Source organism: Pleurodeles waltl, chromosome 9 (genome assembly GCF_031143425.1).
Source record: "Pleurodeles waltl isolate 20211129_DDA chromosome 9, aPleWal1.hap1.20221129, whole genome shotgun sequence".
Classification (NCBI taxonomy): Eukaryota; Metazoa; Chordata; class Amphibia; order Caudata; family Salamandridae; genus Pleurodeles; species Pleurodeles waltl.
This window is the reverse complement of record NC_090448.1, coordinates 277944562-277970953: the sequence shown is the minus strand read 5'-3', so window position 1 is coordinate 277970953 and position 26392 is coordinate 277944562. Positions and strand designations below refer to the sequence as shown.

At 39.5% G+C, this 26392-nt stretch overlaps 1 protein-coding gene across 13 annotated transcripts in view; it reads right to left on the bottom strand.

The window, feature by feature from the left end:
* The window catches only part of FOXP1 (forkhead box P1), a 767794-nt gene that overhangs the window by 646637 nt on the left and 94765 nt on the right, over nt 1-26392 (bottom strand). For all 13 annotated transcript variants that reach the window (XM_069206714.1, XM_069206716.1, XM_069206710.1 and 10 more), the window contains exon 2: nt 20636-20673. The gene's annotated coding sequence lies outside the window, so the exon portion shown is untranslated. The remainder of the gene's footprint in view (nt 1-20635; nt 20674-26392) is intronic.

The window sequence follows — 26392 nt, the reverse complement described above, 5'->3', positions numbered from 1 at the left end:
TTTATTGTGTCTCTAGAGAACATATAATGCATTGAGGGCATGCTTTCAGTTATCTGCCGATGTAACTATGGAACAGTCTGAAAATCTAAGGCAGTAAGATACGTTTGTTTCTGCAAAGCCTTGATATTATTATTTTGCTAATTTACTCCCTCCCACCACTGTGGTGTAGTTCGGTTTCCTCCTACCTTTCTGTTAGTGCCAGGATACAATTTTTTAGTAGCAGTGCACTTAGTCAAATCAAGCAACAAATATCGGTGTTGTCTCTATCACTCGCTGGGTTTCACTAGAAAATTAAAAAATTCATGTAGAAATAGGCTGTCACAATACTACCAAAATACACTCATTGATCTTTGTAATGTCATTAAGACCTTTGTTCTGAGAGAATACCGGATGGTTTCTATTGTTTGATAAATTAAGAAGGGGGCTAACAGATCACACAAAACTATATCAATTTGTTCAGTAAGAAATATTTTTGGGAAAATGTCTTGACTTCTGCGTCATTATTGGGAGTGGATGTTTTCCATTTCAACAGTTTTAGTACACACTATTCTAATCTGCATTATATTTAAACATAGCTAGGGTGACATAAACATTGAAGAATCACTGACTGTCTCATATTTAACAACATAAAAGCATTCAATCAAAAAAGGAATTATTGCAGAACGTGTCTATTAACTCCAGAGGAGGAAAACCCTATTTCTCTCCCTTATACAATGTACAGAGATGGATCTTGCTGCTTAATATTTTACACAAATGTTTTATGAAGTTATTGTATTGTCATGAATCAGAGATCTTCTGTGATACAGGTGTAAGTGTGCTTTACAGTAGCAACTGCTGCAAGACATGGTTCTCCAAGTAAAGAATATCAAACAATAATTAGTGACTATAGGTAACTTGAAATAAACAGCAGTCAACTCCGAATATCACAGGTTGTGGGTCAAGTCAGAAATGCGGAAAAGCAAGAAGGCAAGGGTGAAAAAGTACAAGTAAAGGGAAAACAGTCATGTGGGCCGAAGGGTAAAGGGGGATTTACAGAAGCTGGATTGGGATTGAAGAGAGACATTAGAATTAAGGGCCAGATGTACGAACGGATTTTACCCATTCTGTGTCTATGGGAAAAAGATTTCGTACATATGGCCCTAAGTGTAGTCAGATAATAGTTGGGATAGCAATGTTAAGCTGAAGGAGGTTTGCTCGGCATCTGAAATCTTTAGGTAAAGCCCTCCAAAAAAGGGGCAAATACCTCAAACTATGATCAAAAGTGAAACAAGCCAGTTTGAAGGTTATTCCTTTATTTAAAATTATTTTTGTTAAATCGCAAACTGACAAATAGATAATATGAAACTGCATTCTATACATGTAGCAAATTACAACACAATTCATTCTACGATAGAAATCATGGATTCAATCGATTATAATGGCAATCTTATCGAACTATTGGTTCCAAATATAATTAATTCAAGTATAGCACCATCTGTTCAAAAGTTAGGCCAGCATCTAAACACATCGCTACCATAACTTATTCAGCAGCTACCCAGTCATCATATCTAGGTTGGTCGGACAGCCAATTAATCAAAACTGACCAGATCCTTTTACCTCGTCTAATAGCCTTCTTCTCTTACAGTTATACAGTATCCACGAGATTACATATAGCCAACCAACGCCCAAACCAATTTTGTAATGTGGGGGTATCAGCACTTTTCCGTATTGTTGCAATAACAAGGCGAGCCACAGTCACAGAAATAAAAATAAAATAAACTTGGCCCAGGTCTCCCTTGTGGCTGTGGTAAGAACCAAACAGCTTCATAGCATGCATTATACAGATATTTTCCTGAACAATCTTTCGCCAGAAGGACTCTATCCCTCCCTTAAGCACCTGCAGTTTCTCACAACTATAAAACATATGTGTTGGTATCTGCTGGTCCTTCCCCACATCTAGGGCACGTATCATCCATCCTCTTACTCCACATAAACAGCTTGGCCAGAATAAAGTACAATCTAAACATTGTTTTATAATGTTGGGCCCTTAAATTAGATTAGAGAAGAATTTTCATCCCTATGCTAATCGAAGTCTGTATATCCACAGCCTCCTCACCTAGCTTTTGTGCCCAATACTCCTCCTGATGATTTAGGTCATAGGGAACTGTGTTAATCAGAGTAGCATACAGTTGCTGTATTTTACATCCTGAACGTAAAACGAGGTCTAAAAGGGGAATTCTTTCTAGTGAGAAAGTCACCTGTCCAACTTTTCAAATACAATCTGAAGGCATTTAAAGAAGGTTGTATCACCTAACCCATATTCCTGGTGTAACTCAGAAAATGCAGATAACTGACAGTTAAATAGAGATCGCCTACTTTGTTGAGACTTGATAGCTCCCATTGCCAGCAAAAAAGCTCATAGGATATTGTTGGAAAGAGCGGAGATCGTCAAAGGAGAGTATACCGATTAAATTGTTTAATACCCATTAGTGTTTGAACCTTCTGCCAGGCCCTACAGACCACCACCAGAGACTTGAACCTTACTTTTTAAAGTAACTGGGCTCTATCTGACGCAGAAAGCTGCCGTGTGCCGACCTCCCAAGTGCTAACTCATAAATTGCAGGAAGTCTTGCACCTTCTTCCGACCCCAATGAGTAGCCCCTTTCTCGTGACGACAGAACCACCATCTGCTGAAGAAGGGTGGACCAGTAGTAAAATAAAAAATAGTGAACTGCCACACCCCCTGCTCACGTGGGACACTTAAGAATTTAAGGGCCCGCTGAATCTTCTTGTACTGCCATACAAAATGAATACATATCGAATTGAGTTTACAAAGCAGAGACTGATCCAGTTCAAGAAGTATGGTTCGATTTAGATACCACACATTAGGCAGAACCAACATTTTCACCACATTACATCTTCCTATCAATGATAAATGTAGGCTATTATTACGCCTTAAGTCATAACTGATAGACCCTCCTCTCTCTCTGATCAGATGCCTCTGTTTTTGCTCCTGGCAATGGGCGCCGTCTACTCGCCCTGCCCCCACTCTGTTTCCTTCATGCTCTGCAGCTGTAATTTTTTGACCCATCCTTTAGACAGATCGTTTCAGAGGCCCGCCACCCAATGGTCTTAGATCCCATGGAACCGGCCGCCTAAACGCCAAAGACTGCCCGACTATGTAAGTTTTAAAAACTGTCGCTGTCAGCCACTCCCAAGTGCACAGTAGCTTTCTCCGGTAGTAAGATGGAACCTTGTTATCAGGTCCTGGGTGGCTTCTTCATAGCACTTGAAGAAGACCCACCACCGTATCAACCAACTTAGAAGTCCCAGGAGCACCCCCCTGCAAGTCAAAAAACAAGCGTGCTCAGACCCCCAGGAGACTAAACGGAGAGCTGCTTAATGGCCAGATCAGATCAGCCGGCTGTCATCTTGCATCTCATGGTACTTCCTAATGTTTTTCCAGGGGAAGTGAATGAAGAATTCTTAGTACATATGCTATATTGTCGACAAGACACCAAAATTAGTGTCATAGGAATTAATGCACTTTTAAGAAAGCGAACAGGATATCTGTTCTGTTTGTGACAGAATAATCTTACTGCCAAACTCTAAATCAGGTCCTAAGTGTTTCTGTAATGAAATTCTTAGACCTTAACTAGAAATGTGCCAAGTGGCGTGCACTTGGTGCTCTAAGAACTGTGTAGTTCACAGAGACCACTAACAAAAATCCATAAGGGGCATAACATCCTCACAATACAGGACACCTCCCAATGGGTTAGAAAGGGTTAGAAAATCTTTGAAACAGGGAAAAAAATGAAGATAATCGGCAATTTTAACTTCTCTTTGGCTGAAAAGGTGTGAATTCAACTTCACAACAACTTTCTGACAAAAGTCTAGATACTTTTTTGAGAAAGCAAACAAGTAATAAAAGAAGAACTGAAACTGAGTACTTGGCTTAGAAATCTGCTACATTTAGTTATACTCCAATAAATCAAAATCACCCACCAACGCACCTTTCTTCTCTTTTCGGCTTCTGAATGCAAAAACATGATAACAATCTGTTCTCTGCCATTTCATCACGTTCTCCTTTTGTCCCTTGTCAACCTAAAGATTAGGTATTTGCCCCAAAATTAACTCTTCTAATTGTGAATAGTTTCTTTACTTGCATAAAGTAGTTATTGGCAATCCTTTACTGAAATAAATCTAACTTAGACCCAGCTGATATGGGGAACTATAGAACTGGCATTTTATTACAAGCTGCACCCACACTCCAAACCTCCTGTGAGTTGAACAACAGTATTGATTCTATGCAAATGAGAACAATCATACATACGATTTGGATTCGCCCCTTCCTAATCCCGAATCACAAAACCCAAACTGTGACTCGGTAACAAGTTACTGAATCACAGTTTGGGTTTTGTACATCCCAAAAAGCATTTTTCATGTCGTAAACGGGTCGATTCTGTGAATCGGCCCCTTTGCGACTAGAAAAATGCTTCATACATCTGGCCCTTAATTCACAATTTTCAAACCTACAGGTATTGTGCGGAAAACAATGGACCAGTGAGCTCCATCTTTTCTGGCAAAATACCTAAAATTAAGATACTCATACTTCAGCCTTATCACTCCCAAATACCATTACTATCCATATCCCAAGAACTGGGAAAGTAAGATTGTACAATAGAGTTTTTACAGTCATGTTTACAATTCTTTACCAGATTGATACTACAGCCGCACTTGGTAACTCTACCACATTTGAAGAACTTTTAAAATTATATTTTGCTACCTTTAGCATGAGTGAAAGAATATGAAACTGCATACTCTTAAAGAGATTGCATTCTTCAACACCAAGATAAAATAAGATGCACAGAGATTCTATGGGTGTCCTCAAGGTTCACGTTTTGTGCATTCTTACAAAGGTAAGGTTGTGCGCTGACTATGTAGAAACAACTAGATGAATACAATATGGCTATGTATAATACTTAAACCTACGCAGCATTATATAAAAAGAAAGAGCAATAACCACAATTTACTACGTAAACGTTAAGGTCAATCCAACATTATTTTTAGTCCCTCCCACTTTGTTATGCATCAACATATGTACACTGTCAGGAATCTGTGTGGAAGCCCACACTCGATGCAAGTAACAGGGAGGAGAAGGCACAAGCTGAGTTATCATAGGCCTCAATGGAGAGTGTGGAAATGGGGCCTCTTGGAGATAGGGCACACTGCAAGGCAGGCATCAATTCTCACCAAGGTCAAAGGAATGCTTCCAGGGTTATATAGCAGAGTCAGAAGGAAGCTACTTTGCCTAGCAACATCAAGTTGTAAGGTTCTAGGTTACAATAGTCGGCACTCAACCTCAAGCGTTCTTGACATTTTTTTTGTTTTTCCTTCATGGATCCCCCTTTATGGTTTTGTCCTCCTCCCCAGTTTGTGAATTTTCCATAACCTATGATTGCTTCTCAGCAGACTCTGTTCACTTCTACCGTCTGTTGGGACATTTCTTAGTTGCTCCTGTGCTTGTCATTGTTAATAAACTGAAGGTTAGGGCAAGACATCTGAACTCCATGATAGTATCTATATTTGGGGGTTCATATACGTATGTATGTCTGTATCTGTTTTAGCACAGTCATTGCTTCACTGGGTATTAGGACTGACTTTATTTCTGTATTGGTATGACCTCCCTTGTTGGACGGAGATGATGCATGTGAGAATTCCTTCAAGAATGAAGACCATCCAGCTGTTAGTGTCTCCTGCCTCCTTCCACCTCCCTCTCTTACCCATATGTATAGGTCGAGGATCACTTGTCTTGTGCTCTTGGTTTATATCAGTGCAAATGTTTTTGATGTGCCTCGGAGTCTACCCGCTACTCTCATGATTAATGGCATACCCCACATGGGGAATTAACACTTTGGACATGTAACTGACTACAGGCCAACAATTGCAACGAATGGTTCTAACACCTCTGAGTTCCATATCACACGCAGCTGTATATCCTGTCAAAGCCTCGAAGAAAACACCCCATACCATCATGAAATAACTCCACTTGCTCCCCCAGATGCAGAATTCACTTCATAATGGTGTGGCTCATCCACAAAGCTATACACCCGGGTATGAAATACAAACATACTATACATTTACTGTCGGAAAGAGAGTTCCAGAATCAAATCACATTTCTAGAAAAACTGAAAGTAAGAAAAATGGAAACACTGAACCAAGCCTTCTAATGCCTGACTGCAAAACATTGGAACAATCTGACTGACAATCTCAGAATTAACAACAATCTTATATCTGTTAGAAGACACATGAATACCCACTTACCTAGATCCTGCCTAAAAGGTTAAAATTCTCTACAAGACCCTCTCTACTTCTAGTACCTCGCTCTGCTTTATCATTATTCTTACTCCGCCTCTTCTTTCATTATTTTTCTTGTTATCTATAAAGCCCTCTCCTGCCTATGTGGCTAAGTTTTCACTATTTAAATACAGTTAATACATATTTTGTTAGTATTAAATACATGCAACACATACATGTCTTCTTTCTACCCTACCCAATGGAGTTGATGAGACTTTTTTGTTTTACAAACTGCCATTGTATAATTGCATATCACATAGACTAGAGATAAGTGGAATGAACGAATATAATTAGCCAGACTTGGAGAGCATCAATAAATATTACGTGCCCTGCTTCTTAAACTTATAAGAAGAGTTCATCTTGAAAACATGGTCAGCTGAGTCAGATTATTTTTAGGTGTAATATATTTAACAATTAAACTTCCACCTCCAGCTCCCATCCCAAAAGTCTAACTTTTGATTCCTCATAATTTCCCTTGATTACCAAACATACATGAAATCTTTAAAGTCTTGACGAAAGCATCCACTGGAATAGTGGATAAGGCCAAAATATATTTTTTGGCATATGGACATTACCTTGAACCAGTGTGTTAATGGCATTCAGCTGGAGAAATGGGCAAAATCTACTCCTGTTACCATAATAAATAATGCAGTAGGGGATGGTGTCATGCTACGTGGAGCGTTGGGCACTCCTCTTCATTTACTCTTTCATTGCACCCTGTCCGCAGGCCCGGTTAGTGCTCCCTTGCTCTGTGTCTTACTTGACTGTGGTTGTGCCCTGCTCACGGTGCAGCTCAGTGGATGCCATCTCTGTGGTTTTCATTCTTACTGCGCTCCTCCTCCTGGGAGGCGGTGTCCTCTGTTCTACCACACCTCATGGTCTCTTGTTCTGATATCTCCTGCATTGGGCCATATTTGGAGAAAGTATTCATGAGCCTAGTATTTGTCAATGAAAGGGACAAAGGCAGCCCCACCTCTTGTGGTGGCTATTAGTGTTTTCATTAGTGTTTGAAAAGCAGTAACTGTGGAAAAAATGACATACTTGATCTCCTTCACTATGAGCCATTATAACAAACCCTGCCACTAAAAGGGAGCTAATGCTCCTAATTTATTATGGCAACCTTCTTATTGTACCTTATAAAGAGCCTCCCAATCTGACACGGTGGAGTGCTTTTTCTGCACCTTTACTGGAGGGAGCACTACAATTAAACCAGTATTTGAGGGAAAGTAAATTTGCAAGGGGTGCATCACAATGTTTCGGATAATTCATCTCCATCTCCTTCTATGCCCAGTTACACTTCATTCCTTTGTTTTTCATCCAGTAACTTTCTGGTGTTTGTTCTTCCTTCCTTTTTTGGTTTACCATTGTTATGAAACTGTGAATGCTTGTTTTGTGGGGGTATTTTTAGGTACTGCTTTTGTAATATTAAATTATATTTATTTATATTTTTTAAGTATTTTTTGTTGCATGTGATCACACAATGACATATTAAACACAAAGAGTTATAAATGATTCCTTGTTATAAATACCCGCAGAACAGAAAAAAAATGTCAAAAGCAACAACTTAGAAAACAAAAACAAATACTCAGCATCAATCAAATATGCTGGTCCAGGCATGATTAAGACGAGTGCGGCCCTTGGCACCTTTTGCCGTAAAGATAGCTGAGTCCAATTCAAAGATCCGGAAAAACAGTGCCCACCACTCAGATACCGTAGGGGCAAAGAACTGACCCAAGATCTCGCAATGCAAAGCCAAGCATTGGTAATCGTTATTGATATCACCAGAGATAAACTAGGGTTAATATCACATTTATATGAAAACATAATATCTATAACTGATAACTTTATATTACAACCCGGATTGAAGAGTGGCTCTGCACCTTGCCAGACCAGAAAGATTTTTGAAATCAACATCTTGCAAACATATGAATAATGTCTTTAGCATGTATGCCGCACTTAGGACAACAGGTCTTGTGGTTAGAATTGTTCAAGGCCCATTTGCAAATTCCTTCTGGTTACAGTACAACATATAGACAGACAATCCTAAATTGCTGAAGTTTTAGACTAACTGAGCAGACTAATCAACTAATAATATTGAGAGCAATGGTAATACCTTCTAATAAGATAGTCTGTTCAAGCTAAACTTCATTTAGTGGCCAGACTGGGCTTGTCATCCTCTCTATCTGCAGACATGATCCTATATAAAGTCCTAATTGATAGCTTGCCAGCTGTCGAGATATCAGCTTCCTTACAACTGGCAGTATATAGACGATTATGTAAAAACAAAATCCCGGATCTGTAGCTATTTAAAGAAGGACCGTTGTGGAAGGTCGTATCGTGTTTGCAGAGTAGAAAAATTTGAGAACCCATTAAATCTGACCAATGGCCTTTATTGCCCGGTTATGCCGAATCTTGGCCATTGAGTGAAGAAAAATGAATGGTAATTAGTTTGTTCCACAACAGTGTAAACAAATGTCTATTTGGAAGAGAGTATCTAGTAAAGATTTCTCCCCAGATCCGGGAGAAATCACTGATGATCTTAAACCGAACCTGTTTAAAATAAATGGGATCAGACCGTTTACAGAGAAAAAAAACTGAAGTCGGGTCCAAAGGTCGTTTGATACCCCAGAGCCAAGAGGGTCTGGGTCATGATGAGTTAGGATATTCTCAATGTGAGAACCAAAAGCAGCAAAATACATCTTAAAATCTGGAAGATGTAGTCCTCCTTGGTTAAAGGGAAGGTTCAAGTAGTGTATAGCCCTTCTCGCCCTCTTATTTCCCCAAATGAAACTACCTGTAGCCCCTTGAGTCACTTAAAAAAAAGTTAGGGACCTGTGAGGGAATCACCTGAAAAAGATAAAGAAAGTTGGGAGAATGTTCATTTCGACAATATTGCAGCATCTAATAATGCTAATAGGTAGGCAATTCCATGATTGCATCTTGGCAATAACATACTGTAAAAGAGGTTCATAATTTAACTGAAACTTGCAGTCAACATTAGCACAGATCTTAACCCCCAGGTAGGTAGCAGCAACATACTCCCCAGGAACCAGGTTGTCTGCTTGATAGTATGGGTTTTTGATGAATTAAGCTTGTAGCCAGCGACAGCCCTGAACCTCTCCGCCTCAACTACTATTTGATCCATGGTCAACCGAGGATCATTTGAATAAATTGTGACAGCATCAGCGTAACTGCTTATTTTAAGTCTGACCCCATTCAGAACACCTAGGCGAATCTGGTGATTTGCATTAAGTAATCTTAAGAAAGGTGCGATATTAGAAGGCAAATAGTAGAGGGCATAATGGGCAGCCCTGGTGCATACCCCGACAGATAGTATATGGTGAATGGGGAAATATGTCCATCCAGCACCAACCTAGCTGCCAGGTTTCTATAAAGAGAACTGACATGAGATTTAAATAAAAAATGACTACATTGTCATGGTTGAACCACACAAATGTCTATGAAACTAACCAAAGGCCTTCTCAGCATCCAGCAATATCATACCTAGCCAACTGCCAATTGTCCTTGCAACATCAAAGACAACAACTGCAGAGTTCGTATGGCTTGTTGTATCCCCACCAAGGACAAAGCCATGTTGCTGTGGTGAGACTAAATGCTGAACCAGAGGGGACCGGTGTGTGGCTAAAATGTTAGCAAACATTTTCGCTTTGGAATTGAACACAGAGATAAGCCGATAAGACCCTTTTTCCTCTTGGGGATTCTCTTTTTTGAGAAACACTATGATATTAGTGGCTTTCCAGGAGGTGGGAATTTCCCCACTGTTCTCAATACCTAACATGACATTCATAGATAGGAAAAATCCTAACGTGATGAGTTCCAAAGATAGCATCTGGATTAACTTAGAATCCTAAGGTTTGATTAGTTTAGATAATAGGGACTGGATTCCCTGAGTACCCCTGATCATTTTGAATGACAGAGCCTGGATTCACTGAGACTCCTAAGGTTTGATTAGTTTGGATGACAGGATCTTCATTTACTGAGGATTCTAAGGTGTAATAGGTTCAAATGATAGAGAATTTGCTGAGGATTCTTAGGTTGTGGTCAGCTCGGATGGCAGAAACCTCTGCACAGAAAGGCAGGATCTCCCAAAAAGATATGCATGAGTCTGAGCACCCACCTCCAAATATGGAACCAAATAAGAATCTCTCCGATAATGTACACGCAACAGAATGTGAATGCTTACGGTGACACATACACAAGTTAAGTGCACTAGTGGTATAAATATACACAGGCTTGAGTCAGAAAATATCAACTGAATGAATACCTTTCAATATAATTATGGTATGCTCAGGTTGTGCAAAACATTTTATGTTTCCAGACACGCTCCTAATTGTGCTGTACATAAAATATGTCAGTTCCTGGCTTTTATCTATGGGCGAGTGAGCTAAGATTCACCCTCACCGTCTCACTTATGAAGTCATGGCTTTATGCTGAAAGAGGTCCCAGCGAGAAAAGGCTATATATCTCTTAAGCACTTGGGCACCTAACCACCTCAGTGGATACGACGACTGCTCTATGGGTTTTACCAGCACGTAAAACCACAGTTTATCCAGTAAGAAGAAGCCGCTGCATGATAAAAACTGTAAGCATATCATTCAAATGCTTTATTGGTCAAACAGACGGATGCGTTTATTAGTGCAACCTTTTTTGTAATGGAGTGCCTCTGATGACCCGGCGCCCGCCTTATTCGCTGCTATTAATCACACATCTAAGAGCTCATTTCGCTTAAAAATCTTAAGAAATCACTATAATGGTGCCTGGATAATGGGCAATGCTTCACAGGTTGAATCATTTCATATCACGCTATCATCATGGGAACACTGACCACGATGCCAAGCCATTACAGTGCTGAATAAAACATTTTATGATGAAAGGGCCAATGCAAGCTCCTCTTCACACGTGCGGGTTGTCAGAACTATAATCTTCCAACAAAAACTTTACATTTTATTAGGATCTAATGCTCGGGAATACTGGAGACCAACAGCAACACGCGGATCTCCCACAAAGATACACGAAACGCACTAGCTAGAAACTTGCAGGAGCATATTAAGCACATTTGAGCAGAAAGATGTTTTATATTTACAAGCCCTCTCTGGAGGTAAAGAAATGAAGCGAACGATTGGTGAGACAGACTTGCTTACAGGACTTGACTAAATGTAGTATTTTTTTCACATGTCGACGAGACTTGAAGTTTGCTCTGGTGATTGAAATGAAAGACGCAGCGATGCTTTATTTTTTCCTGTGTTTGTAACTGGTGATAGATTTACACAGTTATGATTTGCAGTGTTTGATACACGTTTGAGTATAATATTAAACTGTATTTCCATTCGGTACATCGCAGGTGCAGTCTTGAATACACGAAAAAACAAAGAAGGCATTTTCACAAAAGTAAAATAGCGATGACTCACACCATAATCAATGTTCAGACTGTGCAGCACATATATTATCACTGACCCCAGTTTTCCCTATGACAGAGACACCTTGTAAAAGATTCTTTTGAGACAAATAATGTATTGTGCGCTATAAAAGTGTTCAATAAAGATAATTCAGTGCAGGATAAGCTTTGCTCTATCCGGTGATATTTCAGCCAAATGAATCCCAAGCACAGTCGTGGATCCCATCCAGTGCGTCTTTTGTGGTGTGAACATCACACTGTCTTAATGTAGTGTTACAACCCTTATGACACTTGTTTACTGTGGTTGCCTAGCGCTCCTCACTTTGCTGCTAAATCTAGCATTGAAAGAAAAGCATGGGGAGATCACAGTAAATGCCCCTTTTGTAGGCCACCTCCTAACTTTGTTTCCGCCTCCACTCAGTTCCACTACCTACCATATGCTGATGCACCCCTCACATGTTTATCCAAACTGCCCTATGTTGTTTCCTGTGCTGCTGTGTTCCATTCTTTTCACAGTTCTCCCAGTCCATCCCTGTTGTGCTCTGTGACTCTACAGCCTCGGTCTCCCAACAACTTCTCTATCCACTCTGCTCTCCGATGTCCCTACTCAGAGGTGTAGCTCACCCTCTTACCTTACCCTCTAAACCATGTTCAATGCCTCTCAGATAGCCTCTTCCTTGCCCTCGCTTCACCCTTCAACCATTTCCATCCCTTCCCTCTCTGTGAAACATTGTATGGTCACTCATATGCAATGCAATGCAGAGAGGGACGACTAATTTCCTGGTCACTTGAAAAACAATGCAAAAGGTAGACATTTAGGCCCTCATTATGACTTCCGCGGTCTATTACGTAGACCGCCAAAGTCACCTCTGCCATATGACCGCAAGTGTTGGCGGTCTGAAGACCGCCATATTATGACTGCTGGCTGTTCCCTGCCAATATTTGGCGGGGAAGGCGCCAGCAGCCATACTGGAGGTCGACGGTCTAGTGGAGCTTGCTTCACCGCCACAGCCACGTCACCTCAACACCGCCCACCATATTACAACATTGTAAACGGCGTGGCGGTGTTGTCTTGGCGAGGCGCTGGCAGCGGAGGAAGCATCATGGACCCCCTTCCCTCCCGGACAACCACCGCGACCACCAGGTAAGGTTATCGCCCCACAGGGGTGTGGGGGGGTGTTGAGTGTTGTGTGCATGTATGTGTGTGTGTGTGTGAATGGAAGTGGGTGAACGGGGGTGTTGTGTGTGTTTGTGTGCGTGTGTGTGCAAGTGTCTGTGTGCTTGTGTGAATGCATGTTTGAGGAGGGTAGGGGGAGTATCTGTGCGTGAAGGCAGGGGCGTGGGGGGTGTTGTGGCCGTGTGTGTTTGTGTGTGTGAAAGAATGAGCATGGATGTGTGCGTGTATGTATTTAAGTGTGGTGTGTGCATGCGTGGATCAGAGGGCTTGTGTGTGTGTGTGCGTGGATTGGAGCAGGGCGGTAAGTACAGGGATTGGGGGGCAGTACGGGGACCGGGAGATGGCTTCACTGCTTGGGGGGGAGGCTTCTGATAGGGGTGGCCTCCTACATGCGGGTGGTGGTTGGGGAGTCCTCCTGTGGTGACAGGAAGTAGTGATCCTGTCACTAGTATCCTTTCCACTAGGGATTTCGTGGCGGATACGCATAATACCACAGGAGGTGTTAGTTGGCCCGCCGGGTCGAAGGTGGTCAGCCTTCGGCCAGATGGTCACACCGCCCTGGCGGTACAGGCGGTGAACTGGCTGTGATGCAGCCAGTTCACCGCCGCTGTCATAATTTGGCGGTCCTGCCCCGCCACGCTGTCGGCAGTCTGACCACCACCGCCATCATGGCGGGGCAGGACCGTCAAAGTCATAATGACCACCTTAATCCTTCTAGTACACAGATCACTAGATGGTGCTAGTGCTGGTGAAGGAAAGGTGAAATGGGAAAGAACAAACAAAGGTAATTGCTGGGAAGCATACCATTAGGATTGTGACCATTGGTATATTTTGTACATTCGTTTGCATTACCCCAGGGTGAGATATTTGCCATGTATGGTATTCACCTCTAATTTCTAAATTTTCAACTTTAAAGTGATTCAAACATGTAGAACCAGTATATAACACACCAAACTGTGCATGTTTTTTCTATTTACCAGACTTCTACACTGACACATTTCAGCAGGTCAGACATTCAGGGTGTCACACTACTTGTCCCACAACTTGAAATTCTCCTCCCTGTGTAAACTTCTGTTCACATGGAGAGTGAAATTTAACCCTGAAATTGTACTGAGGGACTAAATGGCTGAAATAAAATTAGAGTAACAGAGAACAGTACCATGTCACTGCAACCAATTTTGTCTTATTCTTCATAATGAGAATGAGTACAACAGTTCACAAGACCAATCCCTTTTTGTTTATAAAAACAATAGCTATTGAAATAGTAAATTATTGAACAATGAGTAGGAGAAAATAAACAAAGTAATTCACCAGTGTTTTAGTTGCTTGTCTTTGACTTTTGTTGTTTTACAATAAAGGGATTTAGAAAAAATTCGGAGTCACAGAGTAAGCTGTGCGGTTGCGCATGTATGGTCCCAACCAACGACCCCTCCAAGGACTTTGAGTGATAGTTGAGTTTCTGACGTTAAGAACTTTAAAATGTCTGCCAGATTACCCAGTAGGCTGTCCAAGAATAAGGTATGTGGATGTATCTCTCTGATTGCACCCTTTGAGCTACATAGAAACATGCCCCACTTTCGGGTCAAGAATGAGACTCATGGGGAGACCAGGCACTTAACAAGTAGGCAAGCTACCTTTTAACAAAGGGAATGTAGGAGCTATCCACCAAAATCTATTGTACAGAAATAAGAAAAATATCTTTTTAGCTCCAGATTTTTTCAAATATTTTGCCTAAACTTTTAACATTTTAGACGGTCTTAGAAAGTTTACTTTAAGCTCTGACAAGAACGGAGAAGCAATATTTATCTGCTGCAGGAGAGAAATATTGCTTCATCCATTTAGGTGTCTATCAGAAAATTGTGTCTGACACACAACATTTGCAGCAGGAAACTCACATAAGGATGGAGAAAAAGCACCTAATATTGTGCGCTGGCTGCAAAAGCCCAGCAATAAATTCTGAGCCAGTTACATTGGTTCTAAAATTAGTGTTAGGAAAAATACAGCTCTCAGTAACTGTTCCATTGCTGTTGAGCACCCTGTCCGTTACTATACCAGAAAATAAAAACCTTAAGAATTGTTGTGCCATAAGTCAAGACACTAGTAATATGATGTTGAGTGCTATCAATATAGTAAGAGTACTTTTTATACATCCCAGCATATCAACAATACAGTTAAGGCAATAGCAACAGCATATCTGCCCCAAAGTGTCTTATTTTTTTCCCATCCAAAAATAGAGGTGCACAAAGATGGCAATAATTCTCTTCACCTCAGAACTAAAGACTTGAGAAATGGTAGGTTTGAAAACTGAGAGTCATAAGAGTCACTAAGGTAGGTAGAGTATTGGGTTGGAGAACAATGGCAGCTACCTTATCCTTTTGCACATTCAGGCTATGCATAGTCAGCTGGCATGCTAACCTATTCACAATATATCCTGCAGGGTACTTGCAAATATGACTGAGTCGTGATTCTGTAATGTGCTAGGACACCAATAATGTGGACATGATTGAACAGGTGCACAGAACAGGACATATGTAACAGTCAGCAGCCTGCCAAAAATGGCAGAAGATGGCAGGATCTCCTGTGACTTGCATAAAGAAACCAATGAGAAAACCAGCAGATCCACTCATCTTGGCTTGGAGTCTCTTACTCACACAATAACTTCAGAATGGTACCCAATCATTATAACGTCAGTAAAAAGAATCTTGAAGTAATGATCCAACTATTAAATTTTCAGTTAAATTCTCTGCTCATTAGAGCACAACAAGACAAACTTAAGAGCGAAGATGGGATCAATTAGGGATGACATTTCCCACAGACATCAACTTTGGATACTACAGTCAAGTACAACATTCATCCTAAAAATACCACAGTCTTCCCACAGTACATAAATTCATATGCATTACACACCTTCAGTGTGAATTTTGCAAACAATTTCAATGATTCTACCCTAAGAAAAATCAACCTCCAAGATCCGTGCATGATTTCCAAGGTTAATGATGGACTGAAAGAATTATATGCTGGATAAACATTCACTGGATAAACTCCCACGTTCCACATTTCTTGAGAAAGATCCATGTAAATACTGAGAACATGAAGGAGGGCCACGCTCCCAATCCCCACTACTGACATTTGACCACTTCATGTAATAGCAGGTTATTATTGTATGGCATCATACATTAAGGCTGAATCACATAAAAAAGGAAAACCACAAAGTGTGAAATGGAGGGGGTGGCAAAGAGAGTGACTGCAATTCTGTACAGCAAGAATAAGAAGGGTATTTGGATGAGTGATATACCAATTAACTTTCAGTTAGTCTTAAGAGCAGAGAGTCACACAAAAAAAGGAGTGAAACACTGTTAGACCTAGCATCTTTTGCCATGTTTCCCCTCTCTTTTTCCCTTCTGACCTCCTGTTTTTATGGAATGCTGGACTCTTTTTTTGCTGGTATAGTGTGTCTTTGCACACTTTACCACTGCTGATCAGTGCTAAAGTGCAAGTGCTCCCTACGTAAATTGTATTGGTGATTTGTTTATCCATGACTGGCATATCTAATTTACTCCTAAGTCCCTAGTAAAGTGCACTATGTGTGCCCAGGGCCTGTAAACCAAATGCTACTAGTGGGCCTGCAGCACTGGTTCTGCCACCCACTTGGGTAGCCCTGTGAACATGTCTCAGATCTGCCACTGCAGTGTCTGTGTGAGAAGTTTTAAACTGCCAATTCGACCTGGCAAGTATACCCACTTGCCAGGCCCAAGCCTTATGTTTTACTACATGTAAGGGACCCCTAAGGTAGGCCCTAGGTAGCCCCATGGGCAGGGTGCAGTGTATTTGGAAGGTAGGACATATACTGATGTGTTTTACATGTCCTAACAGTGCGGTACTGCCAAATTCGGTTTTCACTGTTGCAAGGCTTATCTCTTATAGGTTAACATGGTGGCTGCCTTTAAATAACTTTTAAGTGCAGTTTCCCTTTGGGAGCAGATAGAGTTGTGGCGTTTAGGGTCTCTGAACTCACAATTTAAAAACACATCTTTTGGTAAAGTTATTTTTCACATTGTCTGTTTGAAAATGCCACTTTTAGAAAGTGCGCATTTTCTTGCTTAAACCATTCTGTGCCTCTGCCTGCTTCTGTATTCCATGTCTGGGTCAGACTAACAGTTCTGCTGTTTGTAAATCTTCACTGCCCGCTTCACTCCGGAGTCCTGGTCTCACTGACGCCACAGGATGCCATCACTTGAGTCGCTGCCTGAACCGTGACCTGTGGGCACCACACGTCGCAGCGTCGCAGCGTCCCGCTTCGCCCCGCAGTCCCAACGCCATGCACGCCAGCGCTCCTGACTTCGCCATCAGCTCGGAGCTCGATCTGCAAATCATATGACATCGCACTCCTGATTTAATCGCAAGGATCACAATGCCCTGCATTTCCAAGGTACTGTTTGCGGGTGTTCCCGACACAGTAGTTCGCTCGTAGCTGGCCTGAACTGTTGGATATGTTGTTCACGACGCTGTGATAGTCCCAGATAGAGCTATTGACTTCAATGAACTGTATTTTTAAGTTAATTCTTGCAAAATTAATACCTTTATTACTGTATGTTGGATTTTTTTTGTTTTGGTCTTGTTTTACTTAGATAAATATTGGCTATTTTTTATAAAACTGGGTGGTGTCCTTTTGTAGTGTTTTCACTGTATTACTGTGTGTTATGTAAAAATACTTTACGTATTGCTTCTGAGATAAACCTGACTGCTCATGCCAAGCTACCAAGGGGGTGAGCAGTGGTTATCTGAGCTGGGTATCCCCCTTATCCTGACCAGAGTGAGGGACTCTACTTGGACAGGGTGCAAACCGACTGCCAACTAGAGACTCCATTTCTAACAAACACAATTTGGTTAAATATCAATCTTTCCACAAATAATAAGTCTTGCCTATAAGTGACATTTCTACCCATGCATAAGGTGGAGTATTAACAAAATTGGAGGCTAATATTATTTTGCAGATCCCCTCATAGCAATCTGATTAAAGTTGCCGTTGGGAAATGGATTATCTTCAAGGCTAGCCCTCACCAAGTCATATATCCCCTTAGCTCAATCTACCCTTTAATCAAAATAAGGTAAATATCTGAGAAGATAACTCAAACTCATTCAAGGGCCATCTTTAAAGATCTTAAAAATCAATATCATTATTGTAATGGATTTACAAGCATCATAAATGTTGATTGCAAAATATAATTAGATTATAATTACCATAAAAATATCACTGAATCAATATGTTTTTTGTTACCCAGGTACTCAGCACTTTGAGTATGCCTATTCTACTACTTCGCTTATGGGTGATGCAACACTTCTGTTAATGTAAACGTTGTCAGAACCTCATTTTGAGCGCTAAATGTGGTTTCTTGATGCATCAGTGGAAATTATTATTAATTTTCAGTTCCGTGTCTGGGAAATCATGAAATAATGCACAGTTTCAAGCTAGTTCTATGGACAAATATTGGCAGAGAAAGGCTACGGAAGTATTTATCTTTCTGTTAGATCATTCAAGCAATAAACAATTACAGAATCAAGAAGAATGAAACCCAGACTATTTTGAAGAACTAGAAAACACTTTAAATGAATGATACAGATGTCATACACAACAAAAGTAAAGACGCGTGTGCAATGTTTTAGAAATATCATGATGGACAAAAAAAGTAATATCTCAGAAAACCCATGGCCTTCAAAACAACTTTCTTATGAACAGAGTCAGCGCATAAGAGATATCTTAGTATATAATCTAACCCTAAATATATTAGGAAGTTTAATCATTTTATTTAACAACTCCAAAAGTTTAATGGTTGCTCAATACATAACATAAGTACTTAAAGTACTGAAGCACATCTCTCTCTGAACCCCAAACAGATTGTACAAACCCCATCGGTTCAAGGCCAGCGAATGAGACATCTTAATTATGTATGCCATTTAAAGCCATTTAAGCATAAGATGTTTGAAAAGCGCAGTCTCTTCTAAATCTGCAAAACAAGCTCGACCTTCTTCTTTAAATATAACTACCTGTGTTTCAAAATGTGTTCATAGCCATTGATTTAAATTTAAAAAAGCCAGACCAATTTATAATTCACTTTGTCTTCTGATTTATATTACCGCTGATGCTTCAACAGAGATTGTCAGTACTGAACCTAAATTTCTCCTAACCAGGACTGCAGAAGTGACCATTTTTTCAGTGGTTACTTCTTCCCAATTGGTGCTGTCAGGAAAGCCACAACCTATCCAATGGAAGCTGTATTAGTTGCAGAACATTCACCGCATCAGACTGCATACTTGCATATAAACACTGCAATTTACTGATAGAGCTCTGGGAAATCTACATCTGTATTACGTCTTAAGTTTTTATAATTCCCATATGTTTCCATGAGGCTATATTCAGAATTGACCACCTTGTGAAATGTATGGAAGGACCACAAAGATTAAAAACGTAGGTTCTTGCAATATTATCTCCTGATCTAGTCTAATCAACTGCAGCAATGTAATGTTTGACCCCTGTACAACCTTCCACAAATTGCACTCAACTGTTAGCAACTTACCCTCAATTATTTCAACCATCTGTGGTAACACTTGCAATGTTTGGGCATCAGATATTTACATGAATTTGTGACAGCTCAAATTATGAAAACAAAGTACAAACAGAAGAATACTAGCTTAAGATATCCCCCAGCAAACAGTTTAAGCAATGCAACAATAGTAATGATATATACGTAGAATCTAACATCCTCCTTTTTTATAAGCACTGTAATTAACAATTGATACCGCTTTTTTATAAGCACTGTAATTAACAATTGATACTGCTGCCCAATTAATGATATTCTATTTATGCATCTGCGCTAGCATTGCTAAGATTCTTAATGAAAAACTGCAAGTTAAACTCAGATGTCACAGTGAGCAATTGTGCATATTACATGGACAGATAGAGGACGGTAAGCTGTAGTTTCATTACTGTCCATTTAAATGATCATATTTGGGTTTGTTTTTAGTTTGAGCCAAAGACAAAACTATACTTCAATCATGGAATCACCCTGCTGTCAGTGGTGATCAGGTATAAGTAAACCAGTGTAATTAAATTACGAACAGTATTAATGAAACCGTGCAGCATGAACAATACAGGTAGAATCAAGTTTACTGAAAATTATTAATGAAACTATCATTCTGAATAAAGGAAGGGACTAAAATATTCCACAAGTTGCATAAAGTAAGCTGACACACTAATTTTATATCTAACAAAGTAAAGCAAAGCTCTCATGTACCATCATTTCCAAGAGAAAGCATGCACATTTGTTGTGAGTACCCATTAATGTAAATAAATGGGTTGGATTAATTATTTGTATTTAGAATGAAATTTCTCATTTTGACAGAAAGGAAAATATATTAGTAGAAATCACAAATAAAACTGAAATGTAACATGCTGTTTTAAAAATAACAGCTTCAAATGCGTTAAAGGCTGAACATCTACACACAAGAGTGGAAAATAAAGAAGGGCCTTTACTCATGTATGAAAACGTGAAGTTTAATTACATCTTGTTGAACAGAGGTCTGTGAAGACAGCAGACCAGGTCATTCAAGCACAGATCAACAGATTGCTGATTGAGTGTTAATAAAATATATATTATATATCGGTCGAAATAGAATGTAGCGATATAAACAGGACAAAAGCAGCTTACCTTTGCATTGGAAAGTGATTAATATGCCTCTGAGAACTCTGTAAGGATACAAAACAGAAGGTTTGTGGGTTAGAAAAGCAACACTTTTGATTGCAGAATTACTTTTGAAATTTAAATTGCAGCCGAGACAAAGAATGGATGTACAGTCCCTATAGTTTAAGTTTAAAATCCTGCATTTAACATTTAACCATGTTAACATTAGTTTATTTATTTTTTATATTAATTATTTGGTTTTAGAACGTTTATTTATTAATTATTATTTTGTATAGTGCAGTGTGTTGTCATTTTGGTTATTTCTAAGTGCTAGAGGAGATTAAATTAAAGCCCATTCGGATAGGATGAATTATAATTGATGTTCTTAATTTGTAACCCTTAATCAGATAGAAAGTCACTAGGTTCCAACATGGTGTGCAGTTCAATGTATATTATTTAAGGACCTGAGCTTACCTTGGAAAGTATAAATGCACTCTACCACTAGTTATCTGAAAATTATGCCTCTCCAGCAATCTAAATGTGTATTTAGGGTCCGATTTAGAGTATGGTGAATCAGTATTCCATCACAAAGGTAACGGATATCTCATCCACCTTATTACAAGTGCATTTTGTTTATATCCTAAAGCACTTGTAATAAGACAATGGAGTACCTGTCTGCCAAACTCCAATTCACACCTACGTCTCCTCTTTAAATCTAAACTACAGGAAATTACATGATGTTTACATACAATTATTGTTTACTTAAAATAAAAATAAAAATAAAAATGATTTGTATTTTTATTGTATATAATGCTTCCACTTTTTTTATATAGAAATTCATTTTAAACTAATACTCTTCTATAGGGAACATCATCAAACTTACTCAATTCTACACATTTTTAAACATTTTTACAAAATATTTGCTGTACCCTATATACTAAAACTGCCTATCTATCCACTCACAATCATTCACTCAAACTCACTCAATGTATGTCCAGTTGTGGCTAGCGACTTGGAAAAGTGGCAGGGGGATAAAATAAAAATAAAAACTTTCCTGAACGTCACCGCCGGTCTTCGCTGCACTGCAGGCTTGGGAGCCTGCCCTGCCGCCAATCATGATGCTGCTCAAAGCAGTGTTGTGATTGGCTGGAGCACCCTGGCTGGCCGCTCCAACGCAGACTGGGAGCCTGGGATGGCTCTCTCCAACTCAGCAACAGTGCCGGGTTAGAGAGAGCTCTTGTGCGCATGTGTGTTTGGCTGGCCTGAGATGGCCAGCCAAACATACATGGACACTGAGGGGAGTGCTCTGTGCACTCCCTTCACTGCCTGTCACCCCCATGGCCCCGGCCCCTTTAAAAATAAAATGATAATAAATGTAAATTATTAACGTTTTATTTTTAAAGGTTTATTTAAAGGTTTGTAGCTCCTGGTGCTGGGGGGGTGACGCTCATCCTACCTAACGGAGAAGCTGCCCATGTGCATGTCCTCTTCTTGCAACAGAAATTTCTTAAACAAGTGACAATAACAAATTGTTTTACATCTACACACTATAACCTTGACAATTATAGAAATCATCAACTTTGATCACAAAGTCATGGCTAGCTTCTTATCTTGGAATTCAGGTACATGTTTGGCAGTACTTAACAGTCTGCAACACACTTCAGTACAAAATAGATACCAGATGAGTTGCATATATGAAAAAAACAATAAATGACAATAATAAAAATAGGATGCTATAATGGGGTTGAAAGCATTCCCCAGTCTGGTTTCTTGTACTCTCTGGGATCTGCCTGTATATCTAATTCTCCTGGATAATCGCTGATGGATACGTTGGGTGGACACTGACTGAAGGTTCTACCAGTGATGTAGTGTAGCAGTTTCATATGTTTACAAAACCACGTAAATATTCAATCAGCTAGTTGTACCATTCAGAAAATTTGGACTTTGCGCAGACATGGTTATTCGTCAGTCAGTGGATGGATCTTACAGATATGGTTTGTGAAGAGTGCTAAATGCAGTCTGTGCCTCTTCCCACAGATATATGGTTTTTGACATCACACGAATGGCTCAGAAAAAGAACAGGGAACATGACACCATTGGTCAGTGTAGGCTTCTAAGTAGAAGATTATGTTTGAAAGTCCTCTCAATGTAGTTTTTAAAACATGTGAGGTAATAAAAAAGGAGCTCTAACTCTTACATATCATATTTTAATATTGGTTTACAACTGAAAAATCGCAACGGGACCAGAACCAGTCAGAGAGTGTTTCTGCATGACAGTTGGATAAGGTCAAATAAATTGCTGGTTGTGTTTAATTCTAATTTTTGAAATATTACAATTTATCTCAGAAAAACTCTGATACAAATGCAGGGTCCATTTATGGACATGAGTAGCAGAAATCCCCTGGTATCACAGAGACACAAATGACATCCCAAATGCTCTTTTTGGATAGTGTGGTCGAGGAGTTAGGCAGATCAGAGGGTAGTGCTAAGCATGTAAGACACACACTCAATACAGAAATCCAACACTAATTTATCAAAATAACGTTATGTAAACTTTGATACAAAGATCACTGGAATCAGGTGAGTACTTTTTGACAGACAGCCTGTCTTCTGAAAATTAACATGCTTTCAGATCATTTCTTAATGGAATGTGGCCAATTACTGGTTTAGTGTCACTGCCCAAAACTGCCTACTAAATAAATGGCATGTTTATTTGAGGTCCACTCGATTGCATTGTGGTATGAATTACGTTTCCTCTATACCTGAATGTAATCGTTGCTGTGTCGTTTTGCATGTTATGTTTTAAAATGTGAATTTCATTCCACACAATAGAATGTGGAAGTACTTTCTGTTCCATCTTTGCATTGAAAGAATGTGTGTTTTAGTTAGTAATATACAATACGTGCATGCTTAATTCGGAGTTTCAATTCAGTATTATTTCATTTTGTTCAGCAAGGGCTGATTTGTAGTGATAAATATAAGGTACATTAGGTGCAAGCAACATCCCTTAGTTGAGTAAGAAGAAGTAAAGAATCGCCCATATCAAATGCCAGGTTATGTTTCAAATCCCCACCTGTAGGCTTAGTATACCATAAATAATAATAAAGTAATAAAAAGCAAGCTGAGTGTGAATGAGTGAGTTGGAAGACATACTTGATATCCATGTAGAGTTAATATGGAGATGATTCATTTCACAACAGTTCGATTGCAGCATTTTGCTATGATAGTGAATGTACTCCATAATCTTCCTTTGCTTGATATGTTAATCCATTAGGATCAAAAATACTCCAACTCTGGCAATATTAGTGTCAAAATAATTTTAGCTTGTGACACAGTATATTTTGATTTTTACCATGTGCATGGCTTAAACTATAAGGTGCCTTTCATGCCTTTAAAAATTTATAGTAATTAGGGTTGAATGTAATATTTATACACTAGCATAATCTCACGTAAATTGTACATACTTTTTTAGGTCTGGACTTTGAAAGACACATCGGGTGTTGATAAGTTATTTTTCACACAATGAGCACATAATATACATACAGAGGCCTGTGGTCTGCATGCTTAATTCATTGATCTGTTAAATTTTTGATGATATGTTGCTTCCACCCACTACATCATACAGTCTGGGACAATGCATCAGCACACTTTACCCGTTGACTTCCTTCATTTTGAGTTGTAGCACAAAATGTTTAATATTATTTATGTTCATTTCAAATACTGATTATTTATTTTGTCTCAGTTTTCGGTGCCAATTTAGGTGGAGATTTATTTTCTATTCCCTTTCCAAAGTTGTTGTTATAAAGTATTTAAGCAAAATTATAGCTTTGTAGCAGCCTGATATTTGAGTGACTTACTTTTGTCACCTTCACAAACAATAATAATAAAATACATGGCACGACTGAAATCTTTATTTAAAAAAAAAAAAAACAGATCAACTACATCAGTAAATGTTTTGTATATGTAAAGTTTTTATCGCAAATGCAGTGGCCAAGAGTTGGTGGTGTCATATTTTCATACTTTTTTATTTTAGTGGCACAATCTTGTGATTGAAACTAAAAAAATAACCACCTCACTAGGTTGCCAAGCAGTGGTGTAACGAAACCTGAGGCATCCCCCCTGCAAAGTACATGGAGGGCGCCCCCCCACCCTGGGCTCACTCAGGAGCTCTTGGGCCAGGGTGTTGTTCTAAGTTCCAAGGGGGGGGAGACACCTGGAGCTTGGGCTCCCTGGAGCCCTCTGCACTGCTGGGGCTGTGGTGGCTAATGTTAAGCCCTGACAAATCGGCTTGACCAATTCTTGTTCCCTTACAGTTACAATTATTGTGTTTGTTTCTCGCATGAAAACACTGACTTGAAAAGAAATGTCTTGTGGGAATTATGAAACTCAACATGTGCCACATATGCTACACTAGCCATATTCACCATATGAGTCAAATCATGACAGGGTCAAATCACTGGTCTGTGCCTGAAAGCACTACAAAATTGTATGTACTTTAAGGCCCCTCATCTTTAATTAGGCAACATACTATCGAGAGAGGGTGACAGCAAACATGAGTTGTACTGTGTATAGATGTGGCACTTACAATCCCTCCCCGTGACACAACTACAGTGCCTGTTCATAGTTAGATAATTTGTGCCATTGCTTTATTCCTGTGACCCTCAAGGGCACACATGTATTCTGTGTAGATTAACAAACGTTGATGGATCCACCCGAATCTCACATTTTTGTTGTTTGTATTTTTAAGCACTCAAGCGATATAAATCTAGTCCTAGTGCTTACATCATATTTTGCATTATTGGAAATCAATTTTAAACACTGAGGTAGGTTTCCAATTGTCATTTATAAATTTAGGTGGTGATCGACACTTCTGAAGACAAGTCACTGCAATTTCGAAGAAGTTTTGCTTCAAAATGAAAATGGGAGACATCTCTATTAAATAAAGCTCACAATATCTGGAGGCACTGCCATCTGTTTCAGAAATATTTTTCCTTGGCAGATTTGCAATTCCAATAGAAAGAGGACATTATTACTCAAATATAAAGCATCAGCAGCTGTCAATGAACCAATGATGTGACTCTCTGAAGATTGCACATCCAGACTCTCTGAGGTACCACTAGCCTGTCACATTCCAGTCTCCTGCAGTTTCCTCGGTCAAAGTACAACGTGATCTCTTCAGCCTTTTATCTTCCTAGAACAGACACAATGCGCACTAAAAACGGATGGTCATCCTTTTATATATTAAAAGGTACAGGTACAATAGCCTTTTCTACATGAAAGTGTACGGCATTGTAAGTTACCATATACGGGGATCACTTTTGATTCTGCATTGTATAAACAACCTGGTTAATTGGTTCACAGATTGTATTCTAAACAACATGCACAGCTAGCTTTTCACAATGAGAAAGAAAAATACTGCCAATGATTCCATCAAGTTATTTTAACAACTGTGCCCAAAAGAAGGCAGGATTCCTTTCAAGGTCGATGAGCTATCTCTAGCCTATACATTACATTCCTTTCTCCATTGTGTACTGTACTTGTCTGTGATTGTAAAGAACACTTTACCCAGAACAGAATCAAACAGTATATATGGTCTTTAGCTTAAGGCTTAACACCATGTTTGAATACAACTAAACCTTTTTTTTTATCATGAAACAATTCAAAACAGTAACATCATTCAGCTATAGCTGTAAAAGAAGAATTATAGCACAACAAGGGCGGGCAAATTCTGTTACTGCTGTATTTTCATTCTACGAGACAAAAAACAGGGACGGTCTGTCAGAC